Source organism: Macaca nemestrina, chromosome 10, assembly GCF_043159975.1.
Source record: "Macaca nemestrina isolate mMacNem1 chromosome 10, mMacNem.hap1, whole genome shotgun sequence".
Classification (NCBI taxonomy): Eukaryota; Metazoa; Chordata; class Mammalia; order Primates; family Cercopithecidae; genus Macaca; species Macaca nemestrina.
Window position 1 is genome coordinate 90913039 of NC_092134.1, and position 25658 is coordinate 90938696.

General features: G+C 38.8%; 1 long non-coding RNA gene across 4 annotated transcripts in view; it reads right to left on the bottom strand.

Annotated features, from left to right (window-relative positions):
- LOC105470115 (uncharacterized) overlaps positions 1-25658 on the bottom strand; it is a 315208-nt gene that overhangs the window by 157485 nt on the left and 132065 nt on the right. For 3 of the 4 annotated variants that reach the window (XR_011608567.1, XR_011608568.1, XR_011608569.1), the window contains exons 3-4: positions 14343-14537; positions 13261-13410 (exon numbers count right to left, since the gene is read on the bottom strand). This is a non-coding gene — a long non-coding RNA (uncharacterized lncRNA). Of the gene's footprint in view, positions 1-9134; positions 9771-13260; positions 13411-14342; positions 14538-25658 lie in introns of those variants that run through there. The other variant, XR_011608566.1, reaches the window with a different exon arrangement.

Consider the following 25658-nt stretch of genomic DNA (forward strand, 5'->3'; position numbering starts at 1 on the left):
TGTAAGGATATTTGATTAATAAATGACTGTTAATCTCATCTGTCCAGTATTGGGTATCACATGTACAGTCATTCCCATAACCCTAGGGCAGGAATCCCTCCTTCACCAATGGGGTGAAGAGGAGATGGTCCAAACACTTATTCTCGTAGCACATCCTAGATTCTGTGGTTCGTCATTAAAATCATCACTTAAATACTTTTAGCTCTCTTGCCCCTTATTTCCACCATCATACTCTTCTAGAAAACACAGTTAATTAAACTCAACTATCAGTTCCACATCTGCAACAAGAGCACTTTACTGAAGAAAATAACCCTATTTTCTGATCTATTGTAAAGGTCATGAGGACAAATTTTAAATAAGCACTCACTTAGTTATTCACTTAGTAATTTCCTGCTCTCTGAGATCAATGTCTCATGCTCATCTCTTGGAGAATACAAGGTAGAAAAATAACATTAGTCCCAGACTCCTCCCACCCTCAACTCATTACACTCGACTTACTAACCTGTTTGTTCCTTGAACTCGTAGAAAGCATTTTCTACTTGCTGTTCTCTCTACCAAGGATTCTCTTCCTCAAAATGTTTACACGACTAGTGGCAATAAAAACTTGTCTCAAATGTTACCTTCTTAGAGAGAAGACCTACCCTAACCACACCAGCTGTAAGGACCCCCTGAATACCAGTTCACTCTACCACATTACCTGGTTTATTGTTTGCAAATCACTATCTGAAATTCTCTATCTGTTTATTTTTTAATAATCTGTCTTTATCCCACCAAAATGAAAGCTTTATGAAAGTCAGACTTTTTTCACCATTCTATTTCATGAGTCTAAATTCCAAGTATATAATGCTCAATAATTACTGAATTAATGACTAGGAATTAATTTTCACATAGAAGAAAGAGAAAGTAGAAACATTAAGTATTTCACATCATATTATGGCAAAACATTTGTTTACCAGCACTCCAAATTTTTTTTAATGGACTTTCTCTTGTAATTTTTAATCATTTACAAACTAAGAGAACTTCAGTTAAACTCTCAGTCTGAACCACTAATCCTTTACATCTTCTTAAAATTCACAAATCTTTCAGAGCTACTATACATTATTGATGGCAAAAGTCTAATCAAGATTTGAACTCAGACCTTAATATCAGTAAAACCTGGTAAATCCTATACCTTCAATCATGTTTGCCATACTGATCTGGCTTGTTGATTGGCATCTTTGTACCAAAAGGAAGTAATTAAAGTTTTCTAAAATAAATTAGGTTTCCTTTAAGATCTTGGTCTAAATTGTTTTCTGAAACCAATATTCTCAACTCCCAAGTTTCCTTATATTTCTTTGAGCTGGTTAAACCTACATTCATACCACTGTATTCCATTACATTCCTTTCAAATTCATGACATGACACATGGTTAAATATAAGGGAGATTTTGTGGCAGAAAACACTATTTAAAACCCATTTAATTCCATGAATATTTCATGGTGCCAGGCACTATGCCAGGCGCTGCAGGGGATTCGAAGAAGAGGAAAGCACAGCACCTGTTCTCGAAGCACTCACAGCCCTCAGCAGCATGGGTCTGAGAGACACAGGACATCATTGAACAAGCCCTTTCACTGAGGCTATCAGACCGACTAAAAACACCAACCATTTCATTCAAGAGCTATGTATCTGATGACAGAAACTTGTAACAGCCAAAGGTTAAGTATAGCTTAACATCCATAATTTACCAACTGAAATTATCTTGTCTTTTTATATTTTCTTTTAAAGAACTTTAGAGTAATAATAATATTTAGTTTGGGTTTAGACCCTGGCTGACTCTGGAAACTGCTCTGTAGTATTTATAGATTGTTCTAATGCTTTTTTTCTACCTTGTGTTCTCTGAGAGAGATGATTATTATACATTAATTTCTAGTATAACAATTTATATTATAATTCATATTATTCAATCATATACTTAGGTGGTTATAATATAAATATAACAAGTAAAATCAACTTATTCATTGAGATTCTGGCATAAATATTAGTTGGATGTATCTAATAATTCAAGCCAGCTACCACCAAACCTTAGTTGACAGGCTCACATCATGTCAAATTCCTCCTAAAACTCAGCAGCTATTAGGAGCTAAAGGTGTTTTGTAAACATTCTTTAAATATTTTGCTTCAATGATCTGGGGACTGTGGGCAACAGAAAAAGGCTTTGCAGAGTTAGGTCAGGGAACCAACAGTAAAGGAAGGAAAAATTCAGTGCTTTGATTCTATGCTGCAATATCCTCCATAAATTTACACAAATGTGTCAGGAATGATTTATCACACATAACAACTTCGGCCAAATCCTTGGTCCATAGATTCTGCAAGCCAGTTGGTGTTGAACATGTAGTCCCACCTGTGGAAAGTAAGGAGAACCGGGGCCCCACTGGCCCACCAACAATGCAGATTTTAAGTTGCTTTAAGAATTAACACAGGGGGCGGAGCAAGATGGCCGAATAGGAACAGCTCCAGTCTCCAACTCCCAGCGCGAGTGACACAGAAGACTGGTGATTTCTGCATTTTCAACTGAGGTACTGGGTTCATCTCACTGGGGAGTGCCGGACGATCGGTGCTGGTCAGCTGCTGCAGCCCGACCAGCGAGAGCTGAAGCAGGGTGAGGCATTACCTCACCTGGGAAGTGCAAGGGGGAAGGGAATCCCTTTTCCTAGCCAGGGGAACTGAGACACACAACACCTGGAAAATCGGGTAACTCCCACCCCAATACTGCGCTTTAAGCAAACAGGCACACCAGGAGATCATATCCCACACCTGGCCGGGAGGGTCCCACACCCACGGAGCCTCCCTCATTGCTAGCACAGCAGTCTGTGATCTACCTGCAAGGCAGCAGCGAGGCTGGGGGAGGGGCGCCCGCCATTGCTGAGGCTTAAGTAGGTAAACAAAGCTGCTGGGAAGCTGGAACTGGGTGGAGCTCACAGCAGCTCAAGGAAACCTGCCTGTCTCTGTAGACTCCACCTCTGGGGACAGGGCAATAACAAACACAGCCGAAACCTCTGCAGACGCAAACGACTCTGTCTGACAGCTTTGAAGAGAGCAGTGGATCTCCCAACACGGAGGTTGAGATCTGAGAAGGGTCAGACTCCCTGCTCAAGTGGGTCCCTGACCCCTGAGTAGCCTAACCGGGAGACATCCCCCACTAGGGGCAGTCTGACACCCCACACCTCACAGGGTGGAGTACACCCCTGAGAGGAAGCTTCCAAAGCAAGAATCAGACAGGTACACTCGCTGTTCAGAAATATTCTATCTTCTGCTGCCTCTGCTGCTGATACCCAGGCAAACAGGGTCTGGAGTGGACCTCAAGCAATCTCCAACAGACCTACAGCTGAGGGTCCTGACTGTTAGAAGGAAAACTATCAAACAGGAAGGACACCTACACCAAAACCCCATCAGTACATCACCATCATCAAAGACGAGAGGCAGATAAAACCACAAAGATGAGGAAAAAGCAGGGCAGAAAAGCTGGAAATTCAAAAAATAAGAGCGCATCTCCCCCGGCAAAGGAGCGCAGCTCATCGCCAGCAACGGATCAAAGCTGGACGGAGAATGACTTTGACGAGATGAGAGAAGAAGGCTTCAGTCCATCAAATTTCTCAGAGATAAAGGAGGAATTACGTACCCAGCGCAAAGAAACTAAAAATCTTGAAAAAAAAGTGGAAGAATTGATGGCTAGAGTAATTAATGCAGAGAAGGTCCTAAACGAAATGAAAGAGATGAAAACCATGACACGAGAAATACGTGACAAATGCACAAGCTTCAGTAACCGACTCGATCAACTGGAAGAAAGAGTATCTGCGATTGAGGATCAAATGAATGAAATGAAGCGAGAAGAGAAACCAAAAGAAAAAAGAAGAAAAAGAAATGAACAAAGCCTGCAAGAAGTATGGGATTATGTAAAAAGACCAAATCTACGTCTGATTGGGGTGCCTGAAAGTGATGGGGAAAATGGAACCAAGTTGGAAAACACTCTTCAGGATATCATCCAGGAGAACTTCCCCAACCTAGTAGGGCAGGCCAACATTCAAATTCAGGAAATACAGAGAACGCCACAAAGATACTCCTCGAGAAGAGCAACTCCAAGACACATAATTGCCAGATTCACCAAAGTTGAAATGAAGGAAAAAATCTTAAGGGCAGCCAGAGAGAAAGGTCGGGTTACTCACAAAGGGAAGCCCATCAGACTAACAGCAGATCTCTCGGCAGAAACTCTCCAAGCCAGAAGAGAGTGGGGGCCAATATTCAACATTCTTAAAGAAAAGAATTTTCAACCCAGAATTTCATATCCAGCCAAACTAAGTTTCATAAGTGAAGGAGAAATAAAATCCTTTACAGATAAGCAAATCCTTAGAGATTTTGTCACCACTAGGCCTGCCTTACAAGAGACCCTGAAGGAAGCACTAAACATGGAAAGGAACAACCGGTACCAGCCATTGCTAAACATGCCAAAATGTAAAGACCATCGAGGCTAGGAAGAAACTGCATCAACTAACGAGCAAAATAACCAGTTAATATCATAATGGCAGGATCAAGTTCACACATAACAATCTTAACCTTAAATGTAAATGGACTAAATGCTCCAATTAAAAGACACAGACGGGCAAACTGGATAAAGAGTCAAGACCCATCAGTCTGCTGTATTCAGGAGACCCATCTCACATGCAGAGACATACATAGGCTCAAAATAAAGGGATGGAGGAAGATTTACCAAGCAAATGGAGAACAAAAAAAAGTGGGGGTTGCAATACTAGTCTCTGATAAAACAGACTTTAAACCATCAAAGATCAAAAGAGACAAAGAAGGCCATTACATAATGGTAAAGGGATCAATTCAACAGGAAGAGCTAACTATCCTAAATATATATGCACCCAATACAGGAGCACCCAGATTCATAAAGCAAGTCCTTAGAGACTTACAAAGAGACTTAGACTCCCATACAATAATAATGGGAGACTTCAACACTCCACTGTTAACATTAGACAGATCAACGAGACAGAAAGTTAACAAGGATATCCAGGAATTGAACTCATCTCTGCAGCAAGCAGACCTAATAGACATCTATAGAACTCTCCACCCCAAATCAACAGAATATACATTCTTCTCAGCACCACATCGTACTTACTCCAAAATCGACCACGTAATTGGAAGTAAAGCACTCCTCAGCAAATGTACAAGAACAGAAATTATAACAAACTGTCTCTCAGACCACAGTGCAATCAAACTAGAACTTAGGACTAAGAAACTCACTCAAAACCGCTCAACTACATGGAAACTGAACAACCTGCTCCTGAATGACTACTGGGTACATAACGAAATGAAGGCAGAAATAAAGATGTTCTTTGAAACCAATGAGAACAAAGATACAACATACCAGAATCTCTGGGACACATTTAAAGCAGTGTGTAGAGGGAAATTTATAGCACTAAATGCCCACAAGAGAAAGCAGGAAAGATCTAAAATTGACACTCTAACATCACAATTAAAAGAACTAGAGAAGCAAGAGCAAACACATTCGAAAGCTAGCAGAAGGCAAGAAATAACTAAGATCAGAGCAGAACTGAAGGAGATAGAGACACAAAAAACTCTCCAAAAAATCAATGAATCCAGGAGTTGGTTTTTTGAAAAGATCAACAAAATTGACAGCCCACTAGCAAGACTAATAAAGAAGAAAAGAGAGAAGAATCAAATTGACGCAATTAAAAATGATAAAGGGGATATCACCACCGACCCCACAGAAATACAAACTACCATCAGAGAATACTATAAACACCTCTATGCAAATAAACTGGAAAATCTAGAAGAAATGGATAATTTCCTGGACACTTACACTCTTCCAAGACTAAACCAGGAAGAAGTTGAATCCCTGAATAGACCAATAGCAGGCTCTGAAATTGAGGCAATAATTAATAGCCTACCAACCCAAAAAAGTCCAGGACCAGATGGATTCACAGCTGAATTCTACCAGAGGTACAAGGAGGAGTTGGTACCATTCCTTCTGAAACTATTCCAATCAATAGAAAAAGAGGGAATCCTCCCTAACTCATTTTATGAGGCCAACATCATCCTGATACCAAAGCCTGGCAGAGACACAACAAAAAAAGAGAATTTTAGACCAATATCCCTGATGAACATCGATGCAAAAATCCTCAATAAAATACTGGCAAACCGGATTCAGCAACACATCAAAAAGCTTATCCACCATGATCAAGTGGGCTTCATCCCTGGGATGCAAGGCTGGTTCAACATTCGCAAATCAATAAACATAATCCAGCATATAAACAGAACCAAAGACAAGAACCACATGATTATCTCAATAGATGCAGAAAAGGCTTTTGACAAAATTCAACAGCCCTTCGTGCTAAAAACGCTCAATAAATTCGGTATTGATGGAACGTACCTCAAAATAATAAGAGCTATTTATGACAAACCCACAGCCAATATCATACTGAATGGGCAAAAACTGGAAAAATTCCCTTTGAAAACTGGCACAAGACAGGGATGCCCTCTCTCACCACTCCTATTCAACATAGTGTTGGAAGTTCTGGCTAGGGCAATTAGGCAAGAGAAAGAAATCAAGGGTATTCAGTTAGGAAAAGAAGAAGTCAAATTGTCCCTCTTTGCAGATGACATGATTGTATATTTAGAAAACCCCATTGTCTCAGCCCAAAATCTCCTTAAGCTGATAAGAAACTTCAGCAAAGTCTCAGGATACAAAATTAATGTGCAAAAATCACAAGCATTCTTATACACCAGTAACAGACAAACAGAGAGCCAAATCAGGAATGAACTTCCATTCACAATTGCTTCAAAGAGAATAAAATACCTAGGAATCCAACTTACAAGGGAAGTAAAGGACCTCTTCAAGGAGAACTACAAACCACTGCTCAGTGAAATAAAAGAGGACACAAACAAATGGAAGAACATACCATGCTCATGGATAGGAAGAATCAATATCGTGAAAATGGCCATACTGCCCAAGGTAATTTATAGATTCAATGCCATCCCCATCAAGCTACCAATGAGTTTCTTCACAGAATTGGAAAAAACTGCTTTAAAGTTCATATGGAACCAAAAAAGAGCCCGCATCTCCAAGACAATCCTAAGTCAAAAGAACAAGGTGGAGGCATCACGCTACCTGACTTCAAACTATACTACAAGGCTACAGTAACCAAAACAGCATGGTACTGGTACCAAAACAGAGATATAGACCAATGGAACAGAACAGAGTCCTCAGAAATAATACCACACATCTACAGCCATGTGATCTTTGATAAACCTGAGAGAAACCAGAAATGGGGAAAGGATTCCCTATTTAATAAATGGTGCTGGGAAAATTGGCTAGCCATAAGTAGCCAATGGCTACTCCTTACTCCTTATACGAAAATTAATTCAAGATGGATTAGAGACTTAAATGTTAGACCTAATACCATAAAAATCCTAGAGAAAAACTAGGTAGTACCATTCAGGACATAGGCATGGGCAAAGACTTCATGTCTAAAACACCAAAAGCAACGGCAGCAAAAGCCAAAATTGACAAATGGGATCTCATTAAATTAAAGAGCTTCTGCACAGCAAAAGAAGCTACCATCAGAGTGAACAGGCAACGTACAGAATGGGAGAAAATTTTTGCAATCTACTCATCTGACAAAGGGCTAATATCCAGAACCTACAAAGAACTCAAACAAATTTACAAGAAAAAACAAACAACCCCATCAAAAAGTGGGCAAAGGATATGAACAGACATTTCTCAAAAGAAGACATTCATACAGCCAACAGACACATGAAAAAATGCTCATCATCACTGGCCATCAGAGAAATGCAAATCAAAACCACAATCAGATACCATCTCACACCAGTTAGAATGGCGATCATTAAAAAGTCAGGAAACAACAGGTGCTGGAGAGGATGTGGAGAAATAGGAACACTTTTACACTGTTGGTGGGATTGTAAACTAGTTCAACCATTATGGAAAACAGTATGGCGATTCCTCAAGGATCTAGAACTAGATGTACCATATGACCCAGCCATCCCATTACTGGGGATATACCCAAAGGATTATAAATTATGCTGCTATAAAGACACATGCACACATATGTTTATTGCGGCACTATTCACAATAGCAAAGACTTGGAATCAACCCAAATGTCCATCAGTGACGGATTGGATTAAGAAAATGTGGCACATATACACCATGGAATACGATGCAGCCATCAAAAAGGATGAGTTTGCGTCCTTTGTAGGGACATGGATGCAGCTGGAAACCATCATTCTTAGCAAACTATCACAAGAACAGAAAACCAAACACCGCATGTTCTCACTCATAGGTGGGAACTGAACAGTGAGATCACTTGGACTCAGGAAGGGGAACATCACACACAGGGGCCTATCATGGGGAGGGGGGAGGGGGGAGGGATTGCATTGGGAGTTATACCTGATGTAAATGATGAGTTGATGGGTGCAGCACACCAACATGGCACAAGTATACATATGTAACAAACCTGCACGTTGTGCACATGTACCCTACAACTTAAAGTACAATAATAAATAAATAAATAAATAAATAAATAAAAGAATAATACTACCTCTTAAGGTTTCTAGGAGGATGAAATAAAATTGTGCATATGAAGTGCTCCAAAAAAAAAAATAAATAAAAAAAATAAATAAATAAAAAAAAAAAAAAAGAATTAACACAAAAGGTATGTGTTACTTTGCCCAGCACAGGTGTTTATTTAAATCTGGGTATAGTTCTCATTGCTTTTCCTTAATGGGAGTGGAGAGATCAAATAATCTAAGGATCAGTGAGACAGATATTTTTCAAAGAGAGAGGAGTTTTCTTCTTTTACTTCTCTATTTCATATGTGTATAAATCTCAGCTAGGGGGAAGTCTCCAAAAACTCAACAATTAGAATAGCAAATAGATTTCAATTCTGATGCTAAGAAATGGCGAGTGGCTGCTTGAAACAATGTGCTGAGAAACATGTTTGCCATATTTTTGCCATTGCAGACCTACATGATCCCTGAATCAAGTCAGCGTTTAATAAAGGAAAGTACTCTGGTCCCACCAGGTAAGAGGAATCTCTAGGCTCCATAATCTCTTTCTTGGTCTTCCCTTCTCTCCTTTCTACCTATATATTCTCTGTTTACCTTTTAAGGCCCAACAAACTCTAACTTTCTCTAAAGCCTCCCTGATGTCACACATTATTCTGTCCTCAGAACATTTATTCTATATAGTACATGTCACATGAGTCAGTGTTTTATCATATATTTTATTGTTTTCTAGCAAAAATCTAACTTCAATCAAATGAACAAGGTCTTGTATTTCTTCCTTTATATATTACAGGGTCAGGTATGCTGTTAGCCACACAATATGTGCTTTGTAAATGTTTGATCTGTTGCTGAAGGGAAGGTCTTCAATGCCAAGCTGTTGGCAAGCTACTTTCAGAATTATCAAAACGCAGTTCATCTTAATATGGTCATTTACAGAGCAACCTAAAGACAAGTTGCAATAAAAAGAACAATATGGCTTATCTTCTCAAAGGGTTTGATTTGGCAAAGTAATGACAGAGCAAAGTAATCTTAGTTTTAAGTTAGGACCACATTTTCCCAATGACATCAAAGGCTTCCGTTACAGGCTCTTTTCCTTTTTCTCCTGCGACTTCTGGTCTCAGAGATCCCCACAGTCTGCTGGTCACATTGCTTGTGACAGGGTTCGCTCCTGCCATCCCCTGGTGTTACTGTTGGAAGTAAACAAAGACTGGCCTTAGGGCTCATAGAATCCAGAAATTAGGACTAATATTTCTCTCCAATAGGGAGGAAGCAAGCCTTTCTCAGGACTGAAATTCACTGCAAAGTGTGGGTAGTAATATCTATGCCATAGTGCTTCTGGGAGGCGGGCCTCTAGTTGGGCCTCTAATACCATCAGGTAGTCACTCAGTAAGTGGAGATCATGTTGCCGTTATTATAGTCTTGATTTAATTGTCCTTTCTTGACCTCAGCGTGATGTTTTAGGAATCCCATTTGTTCGACTGGTTCTTACCACATTTTATACAGAAACTTTTCTTGTCATCACTATTCTCCAGCTCATATAAATCCCTCTCCAGAGGATTTGGTGCCCATTTTATCAGTCCTCCAAGGCTGAGATGCTGAAAATACAATTACCATGACTGACCCTTTCCTGATAAGCTACTTCACACCTAACAGAGGCAACTCTCAGATCATGTAAAATGTTAATATCCTTATTTGTCTTTCTTTCTGGTAAGTTGCTTTTGGGTGTCTTTGCACCTTTTAAAAGCCCACATCACTTTGAAAGAAAGGGCTCAAAACTGAAACCACGTTCATGAGCTGTTTGTTGCATTTCTAGTAAAAACCAGGTGGGATGAGATGGAGACTAAAAGGAATGGGTGAAACAAAGTAATGAGGCTTAGAAATTACTTGTTGATACCAATTATCTACATTCTTTCATGCTCTTCTCCCCACATATTTTCCTTTTCCCATTACCATGGATAATCGAGAAATGAAATATCCAAATTCTGTTATCTAATTTGGAAAAAACAAGAGAAGAATTGTACTAAGTACTTATATTATGACAAGGAGAAAAAATTTCCTGAAGGCATTATATTATTTGGATCAGAATATCATCATTTCTTATCCAAATACTCAGTAAAGAAATAGATTTTTTTTTTTCCTGTGTCTGACTTCTGTCTCAATCTATGCACCACTTAAGAATGAAGGGAAATTTACTCAAGGCCCAGTATATGTCTAATTTCAATATTAGTAACTTTTTCTGATGCCAAATGAAGGACAGAACTTCAACCTTAAAACCCTGAAAATCTTCTCTTGACAATTAAGTCAAATTGAATTTCAATTCTCAGGGTTTGTTCCACTTTCTAAGACTTGTGTAAGGCCCATATAACTTCCTAGATTGTCATACTTTATGTCTTCTTCCTTCTTCAATTTATCTAATAATTAAGGAACACAATATTCTAAATTTCAATTAAATACAGGTTCTTGCCTCAATAAACTTTTTTGTTATGTTGAATTTGGACTTCTGCCGAGACTCAAATAACCAAGCACAATGAGTAAGCTGAAATTCACTAAGCTTAATTTATGCCTACTTCATGATTTCTCTTTAGTCCCTCCACCATTCAAACACATTCAGCAAGAATTTGATGACCACCTACTCTATGCCTTGGCATATATAAACGAAAAGGAAACATAATTCCTAACCATCAGAAGCTGATCCTGTATCTGGGATTTATTTTCTTCTGCCATGGGAGAAAGCACTACACTGAGGTGTGTTCACATGATATTAACAGTTACATAAAATTACACAACAGAATATTAGGGTTCAAAAGAAATGACTTTGAATCCAGTCCCATCTATGTTCAAAGACAGTCATCAGTCACTTTGTCTGCCATGCCCAATATCCTCTTTCAATTTTCTAATTTAACTGATTCCATCCATGTCCCATGAAAAGCATAGCCCTATTTACAGCATGACTCTACCTCCCCCTAACAAGAACTGACTGGATCAGTTGAGCAAACTTGACCAATAGAAGCAATTCATAAACTAGGAAAAGCAATCCATCATCTAGGGAAAGCCCCTCTCTCACTCTCTCTCTCTCTCTCTCTCTCTCTCAATCTCTCTCTGTCTGTCTTTCACTCACTAAAAGATAGACTATAGTCAAGTTGCAGTGGGCAGTGGGCACTGGAGCTGTGAGTTCACTTGTAGTCAAGACAAAGCCAAGTGAGAGAAGGAGGTGAAGAGAGAATGACCATTGTGTTAGATTGCACAAATAGCCAAGATTTGTCCCATCTCTGTAGGCAAGCCCCTTGGCAAAGTGACTTTACAGCTCTTCACATGAAGGCAAAACTTATTTCTCTATCCATTGAATCTAGACTTGCTTTGGCCATGTGACACAAGCAGAAACTTAAAAAGTGCTTGTGCATTGGGGCTTGCACTCTCTCTCGCTGTTCTTTGGAACCTTGAAGCCACCATGTGAATAAATCAAAGCTAGCCTACTGAGGGATGAGAAGCCGTGAAAAGCAAAGGTATGCTGCCCAACTGAGGCTCCCCCAGATCAAGCAGTCTGCCAACTGCCACATATGTGAGTGAGATCATCCCAGGCCATTCAAGCCTAGATCAGCCACCAGCTATCTGCAGTGATCAGCAGAGGAGCCTAGACCTGAAGAATCTCCTGCTGACCCACACAATCAAGAGAAATAATAAATGTTTGTTGTAAGTCATTTACTTTCAAAGTGGATCTTGTTTGTTTCTTTTGTTAAGATTATGTGAAATTACACTTTTCGTCACTCTACTTTTTTCCATCCAGGAATGGTGCTACTCCCATCTGGTGGACCTGTCAACCACATAACCCCCAGTATCCTACCACAAAGTTGCACATGTGACACTCAGTAGCCTAACACAGTACCCCATTTTACTAGAAACAGGAGTGGCCCGTGACCCAAGTAAAGACAATGAGAGGTGTTTTTGTTGTTGTTGTTGTTGTTGTTGTTTTCTGAAATTGCTCTAGGCACTAGCAAAAAGAGGTTTTCTCTCCTGTGGTTCTTTCCTTCTGAGCTGCTGAATCCATATTTATTACTAATAAAAGCCTACCTAAGAATAAAATCAAAGCCGAGAGAGAAGGAAAAAAGACAAAAAGAGAGGAAAGAAAAAAGCAAAGCCAAGAGATCGGGGAAAAAAAGAAAAATCAATTCTTTATAACATGATATGAATTCCTGGATCCAACTACACCTGAAGTTCCTGGACTTCATGGTTACCATTTTTCTTTGCACTGGCTTAAGTTGGGTTTCTGATCCTCAGAACTCAAAGAACCTTAATGCACTAGTCCCCTCAATCTGTTGAAAGTGTATGGTGTATATGATCTCTACTCCCTCCATTTCACCGAGGTTAAAGATGTGGTCTCTTGTGTTTCTTTCTCAAAAGATCAAGGCATCAAAGACAATATCATGACAGCACTTAGGTATCCATGGAGAGAGAAGCCTCATGGTATGTTTAAGAAATGATAACAATATATAAAATCTCCGAAGAACAACATTAAGAAAAGGAATATATGGCGATGATTATAAAAGCAGTAACTACATTCTCTGACTCCTCAGAAATCTGTCATACTTTCAAAAACATACAATTTCCAATCTGATATCCATTATACTTGGTAAATGGTGATCTTCCTGATGTGGAATTGGCTTTATTTTCCTTTCTTACCTTAAAATTAGCATCTTCTGTGAAAGTGGGGGAGTGAACATGGGCTGTTTTGGCTGCCTCAAATTCATCCCATTTTCTTTGGCTACAGAATGTGGGGTTTTTTTGTTTGTCTGTCTGTTTCTTTTTGGAGGAGTTACCTCTGGACACAATCTGTGGAACAAGCAAGTGACCCAAGGACCCAAGTTACATTAGTGAAATACTCCTCCTGGGAATTCGAATATTGAACGAGGATACAAAAAGATTTTTTTTAAGTGTTTCTTCATTTTGGCAGCCACACCTTGACAAATTCTTTAGGTGGTTTCTGCAACCTCACCCCAGAAATGTTCCTATTAGCTCTTAGATCCACCTAATATCCTCCTAATAAATTCATTTTACTACCAAAGTTCACCAGAATCAGTTTCAATTGCTTGCACTAAAGAATACTGTAGCAGAGCAGTCTGACTCTCCACAAATTATCCATGCTTATCTTCCATAGTACAAAGTTGTTTCTGGGAGGTACTGCCACCCAGGACTCTACTTCTAAGTGCCCTGCCACCCATGTGAGTTCATGTGACTAGTTCTCATTTACAGTATATGAATGGCAGTGATTCCTATCACCTCCGAAACCAGCTGGTTAAGAAGTAGGTATGCCTTCTCCACCTTCTCTTTCTTCCTGCATGGGTAGACTAGATGTTGTCACCCATGGTAATCTTAGATGTCATATGTTGAAAATGGTCGAGGCTTCTTCAGCTTGGGTTCCTGAACAAACATGTGGACCAGACTGCCTCCTCCTTACCAGCCCACCTCCTGTGACCCACATCTGCACCACCTCTTGGACTTTAAGAGAAACTTCCATTGTGAAAAGCCATGGAGACTTCAAATTTTATCTGTTACAGCAGCTGGCGGCACTTTAACACAAGCCTCAGCCAATACAAATGAAAATGCAAACGTATTGTATTAGCATTTTGAAGACTCTGAAACAACTGGAGAAAGCCTGTCTGGCAGGGGCAAGAGTCATTCAACACTGCTCCCAGCGATCCAGCTGTCCAGATGCCAGACACTGGCCCTCTCACCCTCTACCCCCAACTCCATTCTCTCCTTACCAGCAGAAAATACATTTTCTCTCTCCTCAGCAAGAAGAGAAAGTGTTGCTTGATATGTACGATGCTCAAGATGAATTAGGTTCTGAGGTCAGTGCTGCCTTATTGATGACATCATGGAGAAATCTTCACACTTCTGCCTTCTGACGACTTTCAGAGCCTCTGAAGGCATGCTGAGCCAGAAAGATATAGTGAGGCCTAAACAAAGAAGCAAGTAATATGTCCTTTGAGACAAAGAGCTTGGAAAAAGGCAGGAGAGCTATGGTTTTTATTACTATGGATAACTATGCCTTCACTAGGCTAAGAATTTTAAGATACATCCTTCCATAGTTCTAAATTTTCCACAGCTGATTACATTAACTATATTAAGTGAAATGTTTGTCCTTTTTTCTTTTGTACCTAGACCTTTTGCATATTGCCTGGTCACCTTGTCAGTAACCCTTCCTAACCTGACCCTCAGGCCCTGGTCCCCGACACACCTGCATTCTTTGGAGGATTCTGTTTGAGGGAAGGGTGTGGGATCTGGATTAACAGGCTCCAGAAGAAAGAACACAATCTCATTCAAATCATGGCTCTGCAATTAACCACATATAAACCCATAACTTCCCTGTGACCACTTCCCTAGCTGGAAAATGGTTCTGTAATACTTTCACTGTCTTCCCTAACAGACATAAGGAAAGACTGCACTAAAATCCAGCAGTGAAAACTCACACTGCTCTGGAAGGCAGAGCTGGGCACGGCTTGGAGTGAGGGTTCTCTCGTTCCACTCACTCTATGTGACAATTGCCCTAAAGCTTACAAACTCTTACCAACTTTTAGCCAGGTGGTGAGTCTAAAAGTGAGTCGACTTCTCCTCCTAGTTTTCTTAACTATAAAACAAGGAAAACAATATACCCTGGCAGGTTTGTTATGCTCAGTGAGTCTATAAGTCTAGAGTGTGCATGCTGTCTCCCTCATACACACATATATACATGTATATGTATGTGTATATATGTATATGATAAACCAAAAGTAAAATTCTAAGTTCCCTAGCCAATTGAATGGACCTTCCTCTTGGCCAAGGGTATTCCTAAGTTAACCTGAAATACTAGTTCAGGCCATGATGGGAAGTGGGGTTGGACATGCCTCATTAAACTCTCCTCCCGTTGGAATTCAGGCACAGCTGACCAGCATTTAACATTAAAACAGAGCCCTTAAGACTGACAACGCAAACTTATTGTAACAATAAGGTACCAACATAACTGATAGCAAGCCCTCAAAGAAATCAAATCAAAGTATTTTACCCCAAAATACATTTCTTTGATATATTCTGAAATGGCCCTGCAAAGCTGTCTCTCGTGGGGAAAATCTATATTCTGTACACAATCCACTTCCCTTTCCAAGTATCTTTTCTGATCCAGGAAAGAATTAACTGAGTGTCTGGCACCTTTATAATTCTGATAAGAAACACTTAAAATCTATTCTCTCTGAAGCCTGCTACCTGAAAGCTTCATCTGCATAATGAAAACCTTGGTCTCCACAGTCCTTCTTCTTAACCCAGACACTCCCGTCTACTGATTCCAGGCCTTTAGATAAACTCTTTCAACCACTTGCCAATTGGGAAAACTTTGAATCCACCCAAGACCTGGAAGTCCATCCCCACCCCTACCTGCTGCCACCTTCAAGGTGTCCTGCTTTTCTGGACCAAATCAATGTACATCTTACATGTATTGATTGATGTCTTGTGTCTCTCTAAAACATATAAAACCAAGCTGTAGCCTGAGCACCTGGGGCACACGCTTTCAGCATCTCCTTGGGCTATGTCACCAGCATGTCCTTAACCTTGGCAAAATAAACTTCCAAATTGATTGAGATCTGTCTCAAATACTTTTTGGTTTACAAAATATATATAAATAAGTATAGTGCTCCCTCTGGAGCAATTGCAATATTATGCTTTGCCTAGGGCCAAGAAATATCTTTATGAAGTCCTAATGAAGAAGATGTCCATATTTCTAACAAGACTTTTTGCTTTTACACTCCAGTTTCATCTGTAAACTCTCATACTTCAAGATTTTGGGGGTTTCTTTTAGAACTGAGGTAACGGAATTACTAGCATGGCCCATTTTCAGTCCTCAAAAGTACTGAAAAAGTACAGCCTGAAAAGTACACTCTTATAAGCTCACATTAACCAAGTCAAGCACTAGAATAACCACTTTTATAATCGTAATTTTTTTCTTCCAAGGGTTGTTTACAAAGCTCTCAGCAAATATCTTCCTCTTCATCTTAAGGTAGTCTCTGGTGAACATTTTGCTTTTGCACTGTTTTTTTTTTTTTTTTTTAAATTTCTGCCTTTTCCATAATGTGAACCTGAACTACTTATAGTTAGGTTCCATATTCTAATACTAGGGATTTGCAAGTTTCTGAGTTTATTTCATAACATATTTCTCTCAGTGTGGAAAATGGTATTTGTGAAATTCGTTCTTCTGACGTTGATATTTCCAGTTATTTAAGATATCTTGAGAAAAGATTATTAACAACGTGTCAAAGTGACTTACCTAAACTATGTGTGATTATGTATATAGATCTTAAGATATCAAGTTCTTAAGAGACATTAAGAAATACTATCTGCTGATAACTTTGATGATTTTGAGGCAAATTACACATTCTCAGAACAAAAGGTTAACTCTCATCCCCTAGATGCCGTAATGTCTCCTTTTAAGCCACCTTGTCAAGATCCATTATAACCTTCATACTAGGTTCATAATTCTTTCTACTTAGAGATTTCTTAACCATTAGAGACCATAAATTAAAGCACACCAAGATAACCATTTGAAGAACATACTTCTATTAAGAAATCTTCTTGGATAATACCCAGTATCCTTGCTCTCAAGGGTTTTATATAGGGTTATTTTCTTTTTCTAAAACCTCAAAGCCCCAGTTCACCTAATTGGTCAATGCCCTATATGTTTTCCATCTTCTAACACAAATCTCCTTTGAAGTGATAAAGTTTTAAAAAATCACATTTTTTTCTTCAGTTTCAAAAGTTAAAGTTCTATGTAAAGTTTAATATTATACAGAATAAGGTTTTAACACAAATCATCACCAGCCAGAGAGATTATGACGTTGAAGGGGCCAATAGTTAACCTTAAATAATTTACTTTGAATTTAAGTTGCAAATCTGAGAAGAAAAAATACATTGCAAAACTTCTGCAGCATATATACACACACACACATATATACACACACACATATACATACATATACATATATACATATATACACACGCATGTACATATATACACACATATATACATATATACACACACATATGTATCTCCTGTTTTGTCTGACCATTTGTGTCTTATCTCTAGCAATAGTACGTGGAGAAGTGACTGGAGGAAGGGAGAATGGGGGGGAGAGACAGTTGGGAAAGAGAGAGAAAGATCAAGAAGGAGAGAAGAGAAAGGAGAGAAGAGAAAGAAGGGAGGAAAGAACGGGGGAAATGGAAGGAAGGGACAGAATAAAAAGTGACAGAAAGAGAGGGAGGGAGGAAGAAGAGAAGAGTATTGTCCAATTTGTTTCATTTTACAGCAGGTGAGCAGGCAAGCTCATTGTCACTCCCATGGTTTCCAGTGCCACTCTGTGGCTCAGACCCTTGGAGTCCAGGGATAATATTACCACAGGGCAATTTCCCAGCAGCAGAGCAGTTGCTTCTGAATCTGCACACTTTGGAGAAGAAAATTTGAAATTTTTTTGTTCTATAGGACAGACAGATACATAGAAAGAAAGACAGACAGACAGGTAGGTATTGAGAGTCCGCAAGTCTATTCTTTCCTCCATATATATGGAATATGATTCTCCCAACCTAGAGGGGAGATTTTAGCTGCTCTGATTCAACAATATAAAATGCAAGGCACTCACTACATCATGCTCTGTGGACAGTCACTTTTCTGCCATTTTTGGGCTTTTGTCTACATTCACTCTCTAGTTCTGAAATATACTCACAGAGTGTATTGAATTAAGCAAAACCTTCATTTGTTTGCATTGTGAAAATAATGTAATAAGCTCAATTTCCATAAACCAGGCAAGAAAATAGATCTTAGGACTTAGCCATTCTATGACATACAGATATTACTTAAGGGGTTGACTTTTTCACTTTTGAGCTTATAATTTAACCCTGGTAATTCTTCCCAGAGGACCTTTATTCCAATGTATAATCATACTGAGAACATCTACGTTTCCTCATGGAAAAGACCATTTGTGCCAGGCGCAGTGGTTCATGCCTGTAATCCTAGCACTTTGGGAGGCCACGGTGGGTAGATAACCTGAGCTCAAGAATTCGAGACCAGCCTGGCCAACATAATGAAACCCTGTCTCTACCAAAAACACAAAATTAGCCAGGCATGGTGGCATGTGCCTGTAAGCCCAGCTACTTGGGAGGCTAAAGCAGGAGAATCACTTGAACCCAGGAGGCAGAGGTTGCAGTGAGCCAAGATCGCACCATTGCATTCCAGCCAGGGCGACAAGAGCGAGACTCCATCTCAAAACAAAACAAAACAAAAAGACCATTTGCTGTGCCACTGATTTCCATTCTGCACATCCCCAGAAGGGGGAATGGAGACCTTGCTAACCTGTTCATATGGTCATAAGGGTGTGTAGAAATGGATTTATTTGAGAGGTCACTGACTTTTCCATTCCTACTTGTCAGTGGGACTAACCCAATGAATTCCTCTCTTTCAAATGCATCCTCACTTTGAAAAGTCTGTGGATATTAATATGTCTGGCTCTATTTTTCTGACAAAGTAGACGCCCTGAACTGAACTCCAGAAGAAACCTTTTTTTCTTGCCTTCTGGTAGCCTGTAAATAGGTTAAATCCTCACACTTTTGTGGTTGTTGTTGTTTTAGACGGAGTCTTGCTCTGTCGCCCCAGCTACAGTGCAGGGGTGTGATCTCTGCTCACTGCAAGCTCCACCTCCCAAGTTCACGCCATTCTCCTGCCTCAGCCTCCTGAGTAGCTGGAACTACAGGAACCCGCCACCACATCCGGCTAATTTTTTTTATATTTTTAGTAGAGATGGGGCTTCCACCGCATTAGCCAGGATGGTCTCCATCTCCTGACCTCGTGATCTGCCCGCCTCGGCCTCCCAAAGTGCTGGGATTACAGGCATGAGCCACCATGCCCAGCCCCTCATACATTTTTTTAAAGTCAATGTTCAACTGAGATTCTGATTTTCAGAGCTGTAGTAGAATATATACTAACTTCTTAATTCAAAAAAGATAATTTTTATATTTAAAAAAATACTTCCAAAATAAAGTTAAAGCATAATTTCAGCTATGCTACTTGAGCTTTCAGTTATATTACTTTAATGAGAAGTGAAGTTTACGAATGTGGCTAGGCACCATGGCTCAGGCCTGTAATCCGAGCACTTTGGGGGGCCAAGATGGGAGGACTGCTTAAAATGTGTTCAAGTCCAGCCTGGGCAACATAGTGAGACCCCTGTCTCTACAAAACATAAAAAAATTAGCCTGTCATGGTGGCATGTGACTGCAGTCTTAGCTACTCTGGAGACTGAGGTGAGAGGATTGCTTGAGCCTGGGAGATCATGGCTGCAGTGAGCTGTGATTGTGCCAATACACTCTAGCCTGGGTTACAGAATGAGACCCCATCTCTAAAAAAATAAAATAAAATAAAAAGCTTAAGAACATCACTGAAGTAGAAAACAAATTTTAAATGGGAATAAAAGGTATATAAGAATCTCACTAATGAACTATAAATACAAAAACAAGTTTCTTTTAATCACTAAAAACAAGGGTATTCATGCAATTTCTTCAAAATTATCAACTTTTTTTCCTTCCTTTCCCATGTATACTCCAACATCACATCTACTCTTTTCCACTCCTAGCAGCTATTTTCCATCTGCTGTCTGGGTTATTGATGCCAATCTCTTCCAAACAGAAGATCTCTTCCTAACATGTGACCTATTCTGAAGAATGTTTTGGGTGCACTTGAGAAGAATGTACATTCTGTTGCTGTTGGATGGAATGTTCTGTACATGTTTTTTAGGTCCATTTGGCTTATGGTGTACTCCAAAAGTCCAATTTTTTAATTAATTTTCTGTTTGGATAATCTGTCCATCTTTGAAAGTGAGTTCCCTACTATTGTTATAGTGCAATCTATCTCTCCCTTTGGGTCTTTCAATATTTACTTCATATATTTAAGTGTTTTGTGTTGGGTATATATATTTACAATTGCTATAACCTCTTCATGAATTAACCCCTTTATCATTACAGATATAAGAACATTTGTTCTTCTTTGTCTCTTTTTACAGTTTTGACTTAGTCTATTTTGTCCAATGTTTAAGTACAGCTACCTCTACTCTCTTTTGGTTTCCGTTGGTGTGGAATATCTTTTCTCATCCCTTCACTTTCAGTCCATATGTGTCCTTAAAAGTGAGGTGAGTCTCTTGTAGGCAGCACCTAACTGGAACCTTCACCTTCCTTAAGTCACAATTTGATATCACTTCCTGATTTTCCACAACTAGGCTAGGCACCCCATTTAGTACTTCCAAGACTTTTACTTCACTGTCTTTCAATTGCCTGCCTCTGATATCCCTGAGGACTGAGATACTGACTGACATGAGGGTAGGGCCGGGGAGGAGCGCTCACTAGTCACTAAGTGAATAAGTAAATCATAATTTTACATCCCCATTTTCTCCTACTCTTCTCTAATCACCCATTCTTTGTCATCCCCAACTACCTTCATGATTGGAAAGATAAGACAGTTGTTGAGAAAAAAAACACAAGGTTTGGTTTCAGTGTCCCAGAAGTCCTAACTCTATTATTGTACTATTTGAGCTACCTTGGAATTTTTTTTTTTTTTTTTTTTTTTTTTTTTTTGAGATAGAGTTTCCCTCTGTCACCCAGGCTGGAGTGAAGTGGCACAATCTCAGCTCACTGCAACCTCCGCCTCCCAGATTCAAGCACTTCTCCTGCTTCGGCCTCCCAAACAGCTGAAATTATAGGCGCCTTCCACCGTGGCCAGCTAGTTTTTATATTTTTAGTAGATACAGGGTTTCACCATGTTGGCCAGGCTGGTCTCGAACTCCTGACCTCAAGTGATCTGCCTCCCTCAGCCTCCCAAAAGTGCTGAGATTACAGGCGTGAGCCACTGCACACAGTGAAAAATCATCACCAAAATCTTTTGTGGCAGTTACATACATCATATTGAATGTATTAGTCAATAACATAGACATAGATGCAAGATAATCTGAGTTGGTGTCACAAATATCTGGATATTGGAAATACAATTCAAGAATCAAAAAGATGGCTTACCTTCACTGGGTCCAAGGCCGTGTTCCTGTGCCTCATACTCAAAGTTTTCTGGATTCTAAACCTACCTGTTAGTCAACCTTATCCTTTTGTTGCTCTCCAGATAAATACATTGTGCTCTCTAGCCCATACATATTGTTCCTATGTCCTGCCATATGGCCTGCCCTTCCCTTTAGCCAATATTATTTATCCCAAGTACACATCTTCCTCTGTGATGAGTTTTTTCCACTTGGTCACACGCACAGTCCACTCACTGTGAAGAGTGTATTCATATATTCTTTCATCTCATAAGCATTTATTGGCCTCCTGCTATGTGTCAAGCACGGCCTTGGATATTATGGAGAATACAAAAATGAGAACTGCTCCTCCTTCAGAGGAAGGAGCTTACAGTCGATGAAGGAAGAGACAGACTGAACAAATAGCTATTACTTGATATTGAAAAAAACAAATCTAAAGAGATTGGATCAGTGCACTATGACAGCATGAGAGAAGGGACAGTCAAACAGGCCTTAAGGAAGAGGAGCAAAGAGAGTTTAAGTTGTTCTGTGCATGGGAAAAATCTGAGCAAAGGAACAGGGCCCATATGGAAAGCCATAAGTGGCTTAACATAGGGTATGTGGAAGGATATAGTAGGACTTCAGCCTGACAAAATTAAATAAAAGTCAAACAGAAGTTTCTTATGGCCATAAAATGTATACAACTATTTTACCGAGAGAAGATAAACATAGCCCTAAAGTAAACTGAAGGGGAAGCAAAATATTAGTAAACAATCATTCACTCAATACATATTTACAGGGAAACCATAATTGAGACTATGTCAAGGGCTGGACATAGAGCAGGAAACAGGGAAGAGGCTCTGCCCTTAAGGAGCACAGCAGCCTGGTGAAGAGACTAAATGATAAACAGGTAATTACAATACAGTGTGGCAGTGGTAAATACTGAGTGTTAACCCAGTGGGAAGCCAGCGTGGAAGTGGAAATACAGTCCAGCATGCTCTGTGAGGAAAAAGCTGGTGTCTTATCCCCAGTGATAAGAAAGGACCTGGTTCATAGTAGACATTAGATAAAGATGTTGATTGAATAAATGAGTGAATGAATGACTACAGCATGAAGTTTCACCTCATTTTAAACCATAAGAATGAATAGAAATGGCCAGATGAGACATTAAAAGAAGGTAACCTATCTAAAACTTTCAGAAATACAGACAAATACAGAAAAGAATTTTTTTAGCCCAAATTCTTTAATTTTCTGTTTCCCCACAAAAATTTACTCTTGTAGTTTGCTAACCCTCCATTGTTGACAGTGGGGTTAATCCACTACTTTTTCTCCCATAAGATGCAAGTTTTTATACTAGACTTGATATAAAGTAGGTAGGTAATAAAAATAAATGAATGATTGGCCAGGTGGGTCAGTGGATGGATAAATGAATGGATAGATGGGTGGACATACGGATGGATGGATGGATGGAGAGAGGGATGGAAAGAGGCTGAAAGGATAAAGGAGGGAGGGAGGGAGGGAATGAATCAATTACCTGCAATAAGCCTGGATATATCATTATATAAAGTACCTTTACATAATGTTACCCATTTAAATGTATTTTTCTGGTTCATTGAGATGACTGAGAAAATGTAGTCAACAAAATTTCAACACCATTTTAAACAATGATGTAGACCCTTGTCCAAGAATTACTGTTCTCATTAAAAGAAAAGGGCTATAATGCAAATAACACAATTAAAATACAATCAAATCTATCACGTAATATTCCATAAATGAAGAGCGTTAAATAATTCATGCACCTTTAGGAAATAACATTCCACTAAAAATTAAGTATTGAAACTACATGAAGGATTTTTTCTTCCTTTAAGCATATGCTTTCTTGTTAAAAATATCCACATTTTCTCAAAGATATTAGCCTTATCCACATGGTTCAACATTCCAAATGCAAAACTTAACTGTTATCAATATAAGGCATCTGCTTTCCACACATGCCAATTTTTTGCAAGTTCTTCAAATAACAGATTTTAGTGATATCTAAGCTTACCACATGTTCAAAACTTTTGCCAGCAGTCAATGAATTTGTATGACATTCATCCAGACCTCCAAAAGATCTTGGATTTCAATGGTAATAATTATATCAATAGTAATATATAACATTTTCACATCTAATATGTTTTATTCTAGGATAACCACACATCAAACCTTATTTTTAATATTCACAATCTGCAATGCAGTCATAATTGTCACCAAAAATACTTCCTCAGAACTTTCAAGCTAACCTCGGCCCATATATACAAACAATCATAGTGTAAATTGATAACCCTCTCTGGAGGACACTACAGACTGTTTCAAAAGTCTCCAAATCTGTATTCCCTTTAATCCAGAAATTATAAAAATAGGAATTTAACCTAAGAAAATAATTAATGATAAATTCAAAGTTTTCTTAAAGGGAAAATTATCCCAATTTTCATAATAGCAAAGTATTTTTTAATCACAAATATGCAAGTACAGCCATGAAAAATTATGTCATATAAAAGCAATATTAATATCATTATCACGGTATACAATTAAGTGGAAAAATCATGTACAAATATCATGTAGAATGGTCTTAATGCAATGCATGTTTGCTTTTGTGTGCACACACATACACAGAGGACCTAGAAATACATGCCCCAGGGTATTAACAGTGGCTATCTCTAAGACTGTAAATGACTCTTAATTCTTCCTTTTCATTTATTTGTGTTTTCTGTTTTATTTTGTCATAAATGAGCACTGCTCTTACAACTTTAAAAAAAGGTTAATTTTTTCACATTATAGTTGTAGCTTTTAAGAAATTTACTCATACTTCAAAAAGAGTAGCCCACAATTCATGTCTGCTGCCATCAGGTGGTGGGATGCTCTACCTATCTTGTCTGAATCAAGAGACCTTGGGTCTCCCACCCCAACATTGTGTATCCCTGCAAATTCATAATATATGTTTTTTTTTAAAAAAAAAAAAAAAGAAGAAGAAGAAGAAGAATGAGTTCAAAATACTCATATCTTGAAAAATTATAATACGACTTTCATTTTTTCTATTTTTCTCAGTCCCCTCCTTCTTATATTTGTAATCATTTGATGAGATTTGGGTTAACAGAATTCTAAAAGCCACCAATGCTCCAAAGCCTCACACAAATACACATACACACGTGTGTGTGCTGTTTAAAATCGAGATTTTTCACACATACTTGTTTAATAAAATCATTTCCAACTACATTTTTTAACTCAATTTATAATATGTAATCGTAATTCCAGGATGATATCTTGCCACCTAAAAAAAATTCAATGTTTCCTAATATTTAAGTTATATTCTTCTTATTCATCTATAATTCTTGTCTCCCATTCAAAAGAAATGAATGATTTTCCAGTGCACCCACACACAAATCCATTTTAGGAGCAAACTTTTAAAGTAACAAAAACTTTCACAGATGTTCATTCCACCATCTTTTTTGGTTGCCAGAAAATGAAGAGTATTAGAAGTTCACATTGTCACCACACATTATGGAACTTCGAATAGAGTTCCACTTCCAAATATTTCTATTTTCAACCTTTTAGTGTGGAAGATATTATTTTCTTTGATATATAACTAAGATCTTTCCAAAACAACACTGCAGTGAGAGAGGCACCTTTGAACTGTTTGCAGGTAGGTAGGACAATCAACCTTGCTGTTAAGATTTCCATTTTTTTGTTTTTAGTCAGACCATTTATTTGTCTAAGGCCAAGATAAAAATTACCTCTGCATGAAGTTTTAATCTATAAAAATACTGAAATAACAGAAGCAGAGAAAAAAAAAAATGTAGGTATGTGTGTACAAGAATTCTGAATAACATGGTGGTAAAGAATGTGGCCTCTCTGTCAGACCAAACTAGGTTCATAATCCTTAATTGACCATTTTTCTAGCATTATCAACTTGGGCTAGGAACTTAACCCCTGAAAGGCCTCAGCATCCCAGGTGGTAAAACGGACTATAAATTGACC